This window comes from Oncorhynchus mykiss, chromosome 4, assembly GCF_013265735.2.
Source record: "Oncorhynchus mykiss isolate Arlee chromosome 4, USDA_OmykA_1.1, whole genome shotgun sequence".
In the NCBI taxonomy this organism is placed as follows: Eukaryota; Metazoa; Chordata; class Actinopteri; order Salmoniformes; family Salmonidae; genus Oncorhynchus; species Oncorhynchus mykiss.
This window is the reverse complement of record NC_048568.1, coordinates 34,787,471-34,799,156: the sequence shown is the minus strand read 5'-3', so window position 1 is coordinate 34,799,156 and position 11,686 is coordinate 34,787,471.

The window sequence follows — 11,686 nt, the reverse complement described above, 5'->3', positions numbered from 1 at the left end:
TGGTTGATTCATGTTTTTATGTATTATCCACACATTGATACAAACCCGATTGAGATGTTGTGGCAGGACCTGAAACAAGAAGTTCATCCTCAGAAACCCACAAATATCGCTGAGTTAAAGCAGTTCTGCATGGAAGAGTGGGCCAACATTCCTCCACAGTGATGTGAGAGGCTGAACAACTACAGGAAATGTTTGGTTGTGGTCATTGCAGCAAAATGTGGCACAAGCAGTTATTGATTGTAAGGGGGTAATCACTTTATCACACGGGGACATTGGGTGTTGTATAACTGTTTATAAAAAAAATAAAATCAGTATCACATTTTTTATTATTTGCTCCTTTTATCTCATTTTAGGTTTTGGTTGAAGATGTGTAAAAGATTTGTAAAAATAGAGAAAATCAGAAAGGGGGAAATACTTTTTCAGGGCACTGAATATAATGTGTGGATTCCCCTAGAGTCTGAATGTTAGGAGATGATCACACATGAATAGTGTATCTGTTGGTTATATGTGTGTCGTATGTGTCAGGATGGGGATCCATTGGGGATGTCAACAACACTTGACTGTATCCTGCTCCCAGGGGGCTAGCATGTGGCACGCCTTTAGACTGTGTTACATAGTAGTGACACACACACACAGTGATATGGCTGCATAATGCCAACAGGAAACTGATATGATAATGACATGTCTATTTATAGCTTCCTAAGGACCAGCATTTACACTTTGTTCACTCTAATAGACAGTTGTTTTTGATCTTAATCTCTGAGGACATACATGCCACTGTGTTAGTTCCTGTTTTCCCTTTGAGAGACATTCTGGGCTTTTCAATGATATCACATGTGTGACCTGGATAACTTTATCTTTCTGTTTTTAAAAAATGGCTGCCAACTTAATTAGAACAGTTTATGGTAAGAAGAAAGGTAAGGCCGGAATTCAATTTGATCGTGCTTTGTCAGCAATGCAGGTTCTAAAGGCAATGTGCCCACGTTCGTGGAGACCATATTCACAGTAAACACGACATATGTCGACTAATGGCGCATTTTCCAAATGTACAATCAGATTAAATCCTGGCCTAAGTGTGTGTCGTTGTGTCATTATATTATTTGTGAGTTTGATATTCTATTCTGCTTCTAGCAAGTCAAATATCTCAGAAATAGTATGGTGAGTTTTCAGAGCAGTGTAATATTTGATTCAATACAATTAGAGCAAAATAAGAGCTTGTTTATACTGTAATGTCCTCTTTACTGTACATCAGGATGTGTCAACTATGTTTTCTACACTGTACCCTTTTACTGTACATCAGGATGTCAGCTATGTTTTCTATACTGTCCTCTTTACTGTACATCAGGATGTGTCAATGTTTTCTACACTGTACCCTTTCACTGTACATCAGGATGTGTCAACTATGTTTTGTATACTGTACCCTTTTACTGTACATCAGGATGTGTCAGCTATGTTTTCTATACTGTCATCTTTACAGTACATCAGGATGTGTCAACTATGTTTTCTATACTGTACCCTTTTACTGTACATCAGGATGTGTCAGCTATGTTTTCTATACTGTCCTCTTTACTGTACATCAGGATGTGTCAACTATGTTTTCTATACTGTACCCTTTTACTGTACATCAGGATGTGTCAACTATGTTTTCTATACTGTACCCTTTTACTGTACATCAGGATGTGTCAGCTATGTTTTCTATACTGTACCCTTTTACTGTACATCAGGATGTGTCTATGTTTTCTACACTGTCCTCTTTACTGTACATCAGGATGTGTCAATGTTTTCTACACTGTACCCTTTCACTGTACATCAGGATGTGTCTATGTTTTCTACACTGTACCCTTTCACTGTAATGTAAAATGGTTCATATGTTCTATTGACCTATTCCTTATGTTCACTACAGAGCACATACAATAAAACATAAAAAAATATATGCTATTTCTTTACAAACTAGTGTACTAAATATAGCTCTGTACACACTTGTGCATATTGTTCAGTGGATTTTACAGTGGCTTTACATTTCCTTAGTACGCTGATTTTCTAGTTTACCCTACTTTGGGACAGGAATGTTCTGCTAACATACATTTCTGATTCAGTTAAGCAAACAAGGAATTGTATTGCAGTTGGTATGTCTTTTTGTCAGATCAGGTTGGGTATAATCCATTTGCTGTATCTCCCTGCTTACAATGTCATCACGTATTTCATTTTCTCTTCTGTTTCCTCATTTCTTGTCACGCCCTGATCTGTTTTACCTGTCCTTGTGCTTGTCTCCACCCCCTCCAGGTGTCGCCCATCTTCCCCATTATCCCCAGTGTATTTATACCTGTGTTTTCTGTCTGCCTGTTGCCAGTTTGTCTTGTTTGTTCAAGTCAACCAGCACTTCTCTTGTTTTCTCGTCCTCCTGGTGTCGAGCCTTGCCTGTCCAGACTGAGCCTGCCTGTTGTCCTGTGCCTTTGTCCCTACTCTGGATTACCGACCTCTGCCTGACCTGACCTGGGCCTGCCTGTCGTCCTATACCTTGGCCCCACTACTCTGGATTATCGACCCCTGCCTGCCATGACCTGTAGTTTCCCTGCCCCGGTTGTTACAATAAACATTGTTACTTCAACACAGTGTGCCAGTTCATCTTGTACGTTCAAGTCAACCAGCATGTTATTTTTTTTTTGACTGTCCACAACGATTCTCTTGCCTACCCCTTTTGGATTGTGAATAAACATCTTGTACTCTAACCATCTGCCTCCTGTGTTTGCATCTGGGTCTCGCCTTGTGTCCTTATAATAATATAGTAATTTTCTCAACTATGGAAATGATTTCATTATTGACAGATGACTGCTATATATTTTTTACTTTGGTTGAGACAAGTTTGTTAATTGTTGTACTTAGAGTCCCTTTTGACTCCTTTCCTGTTTCAGTCAAAATCCAATCAACGGACCAGACATCCAGAATCTGTTTTAAGGCCAAATTCCACTCCATGTACTCATGTGTCATTGCCAAACAATGGAGCAACATGATTGTTTTGACAAAAAGGGGCAAGGATTGGAATGTTAGCACATACAGTACAAACTTGATTTGTCCAGGCTAGACCAGACAGTGGGTTCTCCTGAGTAACCACAGACCACAAAACAGATCCATTTACTTTTTTGTTGCTATATCTGGTTTAATGCATCATATTTCAGCCTGTGAAAACCAGTATATGTTTTAATTGTATACTGGTTCCTGAGAAGTAAATTAACTCAAATAAAGTAAAATACATGCCGAAAGCCAGATGTATTTTAAAACCAACACAGTATTCTAAATTGTGGGTCTCAGCAAACTAAACTATCTTGTTTGATCAACACAGCTATTTCTGTTGCAAAGGCAAACTTCAATATTTACGTTCACACACTATTGTTTTTCAAACTCAATTCACAATTGAGCAAAAATGCTCATATATTTGAATTTTGCCTGTGACTTAATAAGGTCAATATCTTTGTATTTGTATTTATTATGGATCCCCATTAGATCCTACAAAGGCAGCATCTACTCTTCCTGGGGTCCAGCAAAATTAAGGCAGTTACACCATTTTTAAAAACAATACAATCACAACATATTTCACAACACGTTAAGTCTGTGCCCTCAGACCTCTACTACCACATATCTACAACACAAAATCCATTTGTACATATGTGTATAGAGCATTTGTTATCGCGTGTGTGTGTATGCATGTCTGTGCCTGTGTTTGTGTCCCTTCACAGTCCCCGCTGTTCCATAAGGTGTATTTGTATCTGTTTTTTTTTTATCTAATTCTACTGCTTGCATCAGTTACTTGATGTGGAATAGAGTTCCATGTACTTATGGCTCTATGTAGTACTGTGCGCCTCCCATAGTCTGTTCTGGCCTTTGGGTCTGTGAAGAGACCTCTGGCGGCATGTGGGCTATGCATAGATGTCCGAGCTATGTGCCAGTAGTTCAAACAGACATCTCTGTGTATTAAACATGTCAATCATAACAAATACAAGAAGTGTTGAAGTCCATCTCTCTCATCTCTCTCTCTCTATTGAAAAGGACCTGCCTTTTCAATAGTGGTGTAAAGAAGGCAGAGCAGTGCTTTATTATGGACAGACTTCTCTCCATCTTAGATACTTGCTCTCCATCTTAGATACTTACAATTTCCATTCACTACAAGATTTAGTTGAGGTTTAGTGAAAGATTTGACCAAAATACAAGGCATTCATTTTATTTTATTTTTTTCTCAAGAAAAGATGGAAAAAAGTAAGGGGGCTAGACAGCTGCCCTGGGGAATTCCTGATTCTACCTTGATTATGTTTGAGAGGCTTAAATTAAGAACACCCTAAGGGTTGATGACAGGCTGATTGGTCGGCTAATGCCAGTGAAAGGGGCTTTACTATTCTAAGGTAGCGGAATTACTTATGTTTCCCTCTAGACCCCAGACCTGAGTGCACACACATTCTCGAATGCTTGAAGATATGGCAAATAGAAGTGGCAATATAGTCCGTCATTTTCCATCCAATTTGTCAGACCTCGGTGGCTTGCTATTGTTGATAGACAGCAATACTTTTTCACCTCTTCCACACATACTTTATGGAATTAAAACTTACAATGCTTGTCTTTCATAATTTGGTCAGATATACTTGGATGTGTAGTGTCAGCATTTGTTGCTGACATCATGCCTTACTTTGCTAATCTTGCCAATGAAAAAATCATTAAAGTAATTGGCAATGTCAGTGGGTTTTGTGATGAATGTGCCACCTGATTCAATGAATGATGGAGCTGAGTTTGCCCCAAATTTAATTTAAGGTGCTCCAAAGCTTTTTACTATCATTCATCTTCTTTTCAATGTATAGTTTCTTCTTCTTTATATTCAGTTTGGTCATATGATTTCTCAATTTGCAGTATGTTTGCCAATCGGATGTGCAGCCAGACTTATTTGCAAATCCTTTTGCCTCATCACTCTCAAACATAAATGTTTTAAATTCCTCATCAATCCACAGGGATTTAACAGTTTTTAAGGTCATTTTCTTAATTTATGCATGCTTATTAGTAACTGGAATAAGGAATTTCATAAATGTGTCAAGTACAGCATCTGGTTACGCCTCATTTCCCACCACAGACCAACAAATATTATTTACATCAACAACATACAGTAGGAATCACTACAAAATGTATTGTATGACTTCTTATACACTATATTAGGCTCAGTCTTTGGAACTTTGGTTTTCCTAGAAATGGCTACTATATTGTGATCACTACATCCGATGGATTTGGATACTGCTTTAAAGCAAATTTCTGCAGCATTAGTAAATATGTGATCAATACATGTTGATGATTTCATTCCTGTGCTGTTTTTAACTACTCTGGTAGGTTGACTGATAACCTGAACCAGGTTGCAGGCACTGGTTACAATTTGAAGCTTTTTCTTGGGTGGGCAGCTTGATGAAAGCCAGTCAATATTTAAATCACCCAGAAAACTATGTTGATATCACATTAATTATCAAGCATTTCACAGATGTTATCCAAATACTGACTGTTAGCACTTGGTGGTCTATGGCAGCTTCCCACCAGAATGGGCTTTAGGTGAGGCAGATGAACCTGTAGCCATATTTCTTCAACAGCATTCAACATGAGATCCTCTCTAAGATTTCCAGGAATGTGGTTATAATTGGCAACACCTCCACCGTTGGCATTTCTGTCTTTTCTGTGGATGTTATAACCATGTATTGCTACCGCTGTATCAAAGGTGTTATATAACTGAGTTTCAGAGATTGTCAGAATATGAATGCCATCTGTTACTTGCAAATGATTGATTTCAATAACCTTGTTTCTAAAGCTAAATATGTAAACATGATATATTTGTATCACTTTTCTGGGATGCTTGCTTGTTTTCATTGCATTACTGGGAAGTTTAGCAGAAGTAGACATGCTCATGTTATTTATGTTAGTGAGCTGCACACAGTGGACTTCCTACTAGGGCACACCGCCTCAGCGCTAACAGTATAACTCTGGTTAATAGGCACATGATTACGGCATACAATAGCAGTAGGATCAGCAGAGGCATTCGGCACAGTTAGAGGGGCATAAATTAGGTTACTTACATGGTGATTTCCAACTCCCCTGGGAAACCTGATAATGGCGTTGGAGGCGATGGCTGCTGTTTTACGTGCTTCTAACCAACTGTGCAATTTTTTTTCTCACATTGTAACTTTTTTTGTACATAATGTTGTTGCTTCCGTCTCTTATGAACGAAAAGAGCTTCTGGACATCAGAACAGCGATTACTCACCTCGAACTAGACAAAGTTTTTTTCTTTAATGAGTGCGACGCGATGGATATACTGCTTCTCCGAGACCAGGCCCAAATCCCTGTTATTCCCCTGAAGAAAATACAGAAATACAAGTGGACGAGGTCGGGGTGCCTTGTGAGAATTTATTGGCGAGTTGTTAAACCACCTCTACCATTCGTTCTATTGGCCAACGTGCAATCACTGGAAAATAAACTGGATGATCTACAATCGAGACTACCCTACCAATGGGACAATAAAAAGTGTAATATCTTATGTTTCACCAAGTCGTGGCTGAAAGACAATTTATTTTTTTTATTTTTTTATTTTACCTTTATTTAACCAGGCAAGTCAGTTAAGAACAAATTCTTATTTTCAATGACGGCCTGGGAACAGTGGGTTAACTGCCTGTTCAGGGGCAGAACGACAGATTTGTACCTTGTCAGCTCGGGGGTTTGAACTCACAACCTTCCGGTTACTAGTCCAACGCTCTAACCACTAGGCTACCCTGCCGCCCCAATACAATACAGATAATATAGAGCTGGCTGTATTTTCTGTGCATCGGCAGGACAGAGCAGTTACATCTGGTATGTCTATTTGTCAATAACAGCTGGTGCGCGATGTCTAATATTAAATACGTTTTGAGGTATTGCACGCCTGAGGTAGAGTACCTCAAGATAAGCTGTAGACAACACTATCTACCAAGAGAGTTTTCATCTATATTATTCATAGCCATATATTTACCACCACAAACTGATGCTGGCACTAAGACCACACTCAACAAGCTGTATAAGGTCATAAGCAAACAAGAAAATGCTCATCTGGTGTCTCTCGAGTGGTGCAGTGGTCTAAAGTACTTGATTCCGGGCTTGATTCCGGGCTGTATCACAACTGGCCATAATCGGGAGTCCCATAGGGAGGCGCACAATTGGCCCAATGTTGTCCAGGTAAGGGGAGGGTTTGGCCAGGGGGCTTTACTTGGCTCATCGCGCTCTAGCGACTTCTTGTGGCGGGCCGGGCACCTGCAGGCTGACCTGCATTGTCAGGTGATTAGTGTTTCCTCCAGCACATTGGTGTGTCTTGCTTCCAGGTTAAGCGTCAGGTGTTAAGAAGCGCGGTTTGGCGGGTCATGTTTCGGAGGACGCATGACTCGACCTTCGCCTCCCGAGCCCATTGGAAAGTTTCAGCAATGAGACAAGATTAAAAAAGGGGGTAAAAAAATAAAAAAATAAATAATAATAAATAAATTAAATTTGTACAATGAAATGCTCATCCAGAAGTGGCTCTCCTAGTGGACTTTAATGCAAGGAAACAAATCCGTTTCACCTCATTTCTACTAGCATGTCACAAGTGCAACCACTTGTTGCTGTTACTCGCTGTTAATTATCTGTGCATAGTCACTTTACCTCTACCTACATGTACAAATTACCTCAACTAACCTGTACCCTCGTATATTGACTCCGTACCAGTCCCACCTGTATATAGCCTGGTTGTTATTTTATTGTGTTACTTTAGTTTATTTTGTAAATATTTTCTTAACTCTATTTCCTGAAATGCATTGTCGGTTTTAAGGGCTTGTAAGTTAGCATTTCACGGTAAGGTCTACTGTTGTATTCGGAGCATGTGACAAATACAATTTGATTTGATCATGTACTTTTGCTGAAGCATTATGACAATTCAGCGACACAATGGTAGGGATTAACTGAGCTGGGTTTGGGTCATTGATATATCATGGTGTTGCTATGGACACGATAATCTGACTAACACACATCTTTTTGACCTCGCTGTGATACTGAAAGCCTGCTTATTTTACTTTTCTGAGTCCATTCAGGTAGCATTTAATGTCCAGTATTTGTGTTAAACATGGCAGCTAACATTGTAAATAAAGCGATGTACAGAACGATAATCAGCAACTGTGTCTTTGGATCCTTTCCCCTTAATATATTTTTTATGTCAGCCAGGCCCATCTTTTGAAATAAACACCATTTATTTAAATCTCTAGTTGAGTAAAATAAGTCATTTTGTTATTTTAGAATCTTCTATTCTCAGCCAGGCCCATATTTTCCCCAATTTGGAAATGTTTATTATGCCTCTATTTGAGCAATATAAGCAGTTTACGAAAATCCTAATAATTCAGGTAATGAGCCCAACAGGTAATGAGCCCTCTATGTTCTGTCATAGAGTGAACATGATTAGTGACAGAGTTCCAGAGTTCATCTGTGGAGATGGGAGAACCTTCCAGGAGGACAACCATCTCTGCAGCACACCACCAATCAGACCTTTATTGTAGAGTGGCCAGATGGAAGCCACTCCTCAATAAAAGTCACATGACAGCCTGCTTGGAGTTTGCCTAAAGGCACATAAAGGACTCTCATACCATGAGAAACAAGATTCTCTGGTCTGACGAAACCAAGATTGAACATTTTGTCCTGAATGTCAAGCGTCACGTCAGGAGGAAACCTGACACCATCCCTACTCTACAATAAAGGCCTGATTGGTGGTGTGCTGCAGACAACCAACTCTGCAGCACACCACCAATCAGACCTTTATTGTAGAGTGGCCAGATGGAAGCCACTCCTCAGTAAAAGTCACATGACAGCCTGCTTGGAATTTGCCTAAAGGCACATAAAGGACTCTCATACTATGAGAAACAAGATTCTCTGGTCTGACGAAACCAAGATTGAACATTTTGTCCTGAATGTCAAGCGTCACGTCAGGAGGAAACCTGGCACCATCCCTACAGTGGATGCACCTGACCTCAATTTTGAGTCTCATAGCAAAGGGTCTGAATACTTACGTAAATAAGGTGTTTCTGTTTTTTGTTTGTAATACATTTGCACAAAATTCAAAAAACTGTTTTGGCTTTGTCATAATGGGGTATTGTGTGAAGATTGATGAGAAAAAAAATATTTCATACATTTTAGAATAGGACTGTAACGTAACAAAATGTCGAGGAAGTCGAGGAATACTTTCCGAATGCACTGTAGTTAGGCTAGTAAACAATGGCCACTCTGATATGTTCTATTGCGAACTGTCTGGGACTCATTGTTTACTACTTAAAGATATTTGAGTTATTAAATCAAAGACAAAATTAACTGCAGTACACTGGTCTGAAATATATTAGCATAACTTGGCTACACAGAACTGTTGCAAACCCACTGTAAAATGAGAGCCTTTTATCATATTAAAACGTGTCCCAGTCCAACATGCCTAGCTCTGCCCACTGGGAAGTGGTTTACAGAGCGCTCTCTGAAATAACAGCTCATCACACCCACAGTGTTTAGGCATTTTGGTACACCAGAAGTAGATTCATTTCCAATGGAATGCTGCGTTTGCCTATACATGAATGCATGAATGACACGTTGGCAGATTATTCTTGTTCTTCCCCTATTTAAACTGCTCTACACTTAGAAGTTAAAGGTGCCTGGAAGAACCTTTTGGGTTGCCACACCTGCACACCCTTTCCAGTTGAAAAAGGTTTCATTGAGGAACCCCTCTGAAAAGTTTATTTGAGCAACCCTTTTGTAAAGGTTTGGAACTGTCTGGGACTTCACAGGGACAATCGGTTTTTCAGTAGGACCGATTGGAATAATGGCTACCTGTCACGTTCTGACCTTTATTTCCGTTCTTTTGTATTTATTTAGTATGGTCAGGGTGTGAGTTGGGTGGGCAGTCTATGTTTGTTTTTCTATGTTTTGGGGCATTTCTATGTTTTCGGCCTAGTATGGTTCTCAATCAGAAGCAGGTGTCATTAATTGTCTCTGATTGAGAATCATACTTAGGTAGCCTGGGTTGCACTGTTTGTTTGTGGGTGATTGTCTATGTTGATGGCTTGTTTCAGCACAGTCCATATGATTAGCTTCACGGTTGTTATTTTGTTTGCTGGTTTTGTATAGTTTTCAGTGTTCACTACTTTCTTTATTAAAGATTGACCATGGACACTTACCCTGCCACGTATTGGTCCTCAGATCCTTTTCGCCTCTCCTCTTCAGATGAAGAGGAGGACGACCGTGACACTACCTCTGTATTTTACCGAGAATCACTCTGGGAGCCATCAAGTGACCAGTTGCTCAATGTAGCCGCTTACGGGTATTCTTCAACATAAATGCGTAGAATTACGTCACAATGCTGTAGACACCTTGGGGAATACGGAGAAAAAGTAATCTGGTTGATAGCCCATTCACTGCTTAAAGATATTTTAGTTATTAAATTAAAGACAAAATTAACTGAAATATATTAGCATAACTAGGCTACAAAGAACTGTTGCAAACCCACTGTAAAATGAGAGCGTTTTAACATATTAAAACGTGTCCCAGTCCAACATGCCTAGCTCTGCCCACTATGGAAGGCCAAGAGTTTCAAATCGTCTTGATTTGAACGCTTGTTATGAAACACACATTCATTACACCTGTTCAGTTTACAGGTGTTTACATGTGATTATAACGTTTGAATATTGTACTTTCAGACACATGAAATTGTGCCACTGCACACGTTCTGAACGCCTGTGTAGTAACGGGTGCATTTCATGCATCTGAAAGTACCACATTGTAGCCCTTCCCACCTCAATTTCTGTGAGTTTGACTTTCGGCCTGTTGCGATGAATCACTTAATCAGGGAGGGATGAGATGTTTCTAAATATGGATCAAATTGTTAAAATTAGTCAAGGCATTGTTGAGAAATGGAGGAAGAAATTATAACATATTTTTCCACATAGCATTACAACTACAAAGTTGAATCTGGCTAGCTAGCTTATTTTTATTGAAATAGCATGGCTAGTTAGCTAGCTAGCAAAAGTATTCTATCTAGCCTGTAACTAAAGGTTGTTACGTTGTGGGACAGAGCAATAGTTATTTGTACTTGTCATTTGGTTGAGACTAACATTACTTCATAAAATAATAGTTTACTTTGTGTATATGTGTTGTGTAATTGGTTGGCTTTGCTAACGTAAACTCATGTAAACTCGTACATCGCCTAGGTCCGTACAATTACCCTTATTTTAGCTCCCCAAAAACATAATAGTTCCAGATCAACTGTAATGTCAATACCATTGTAAAGCATAATTTCTCCCCTTTCCAACAGAATCAATTACATGACCTAAACGATGCCCGTTTCTACATAATTCAAGCAGGCAATGAGCCCCGTCGGGTCTTTTTAAAAATGGCGGGTGGGGAAGCAAAACTAATGCGTGATAGTGAGAAGGAGAGATGTCGTGTGGGAAAATGACTTTTTTTCACTCGATCTGTCCAACTTATCACCTTATCGCCTCAAATGTAAATAAAACACTATAAAGAGTTTATATAATGTGTCATTACATACCTATTTGAAGGTTTGTGTCGAATTTGAATCGGGTTTTTAGGGCGGTGCTAAAGTGATCTAAGAAGTAAACAGCGGCTTTGAGAATGATGATCGC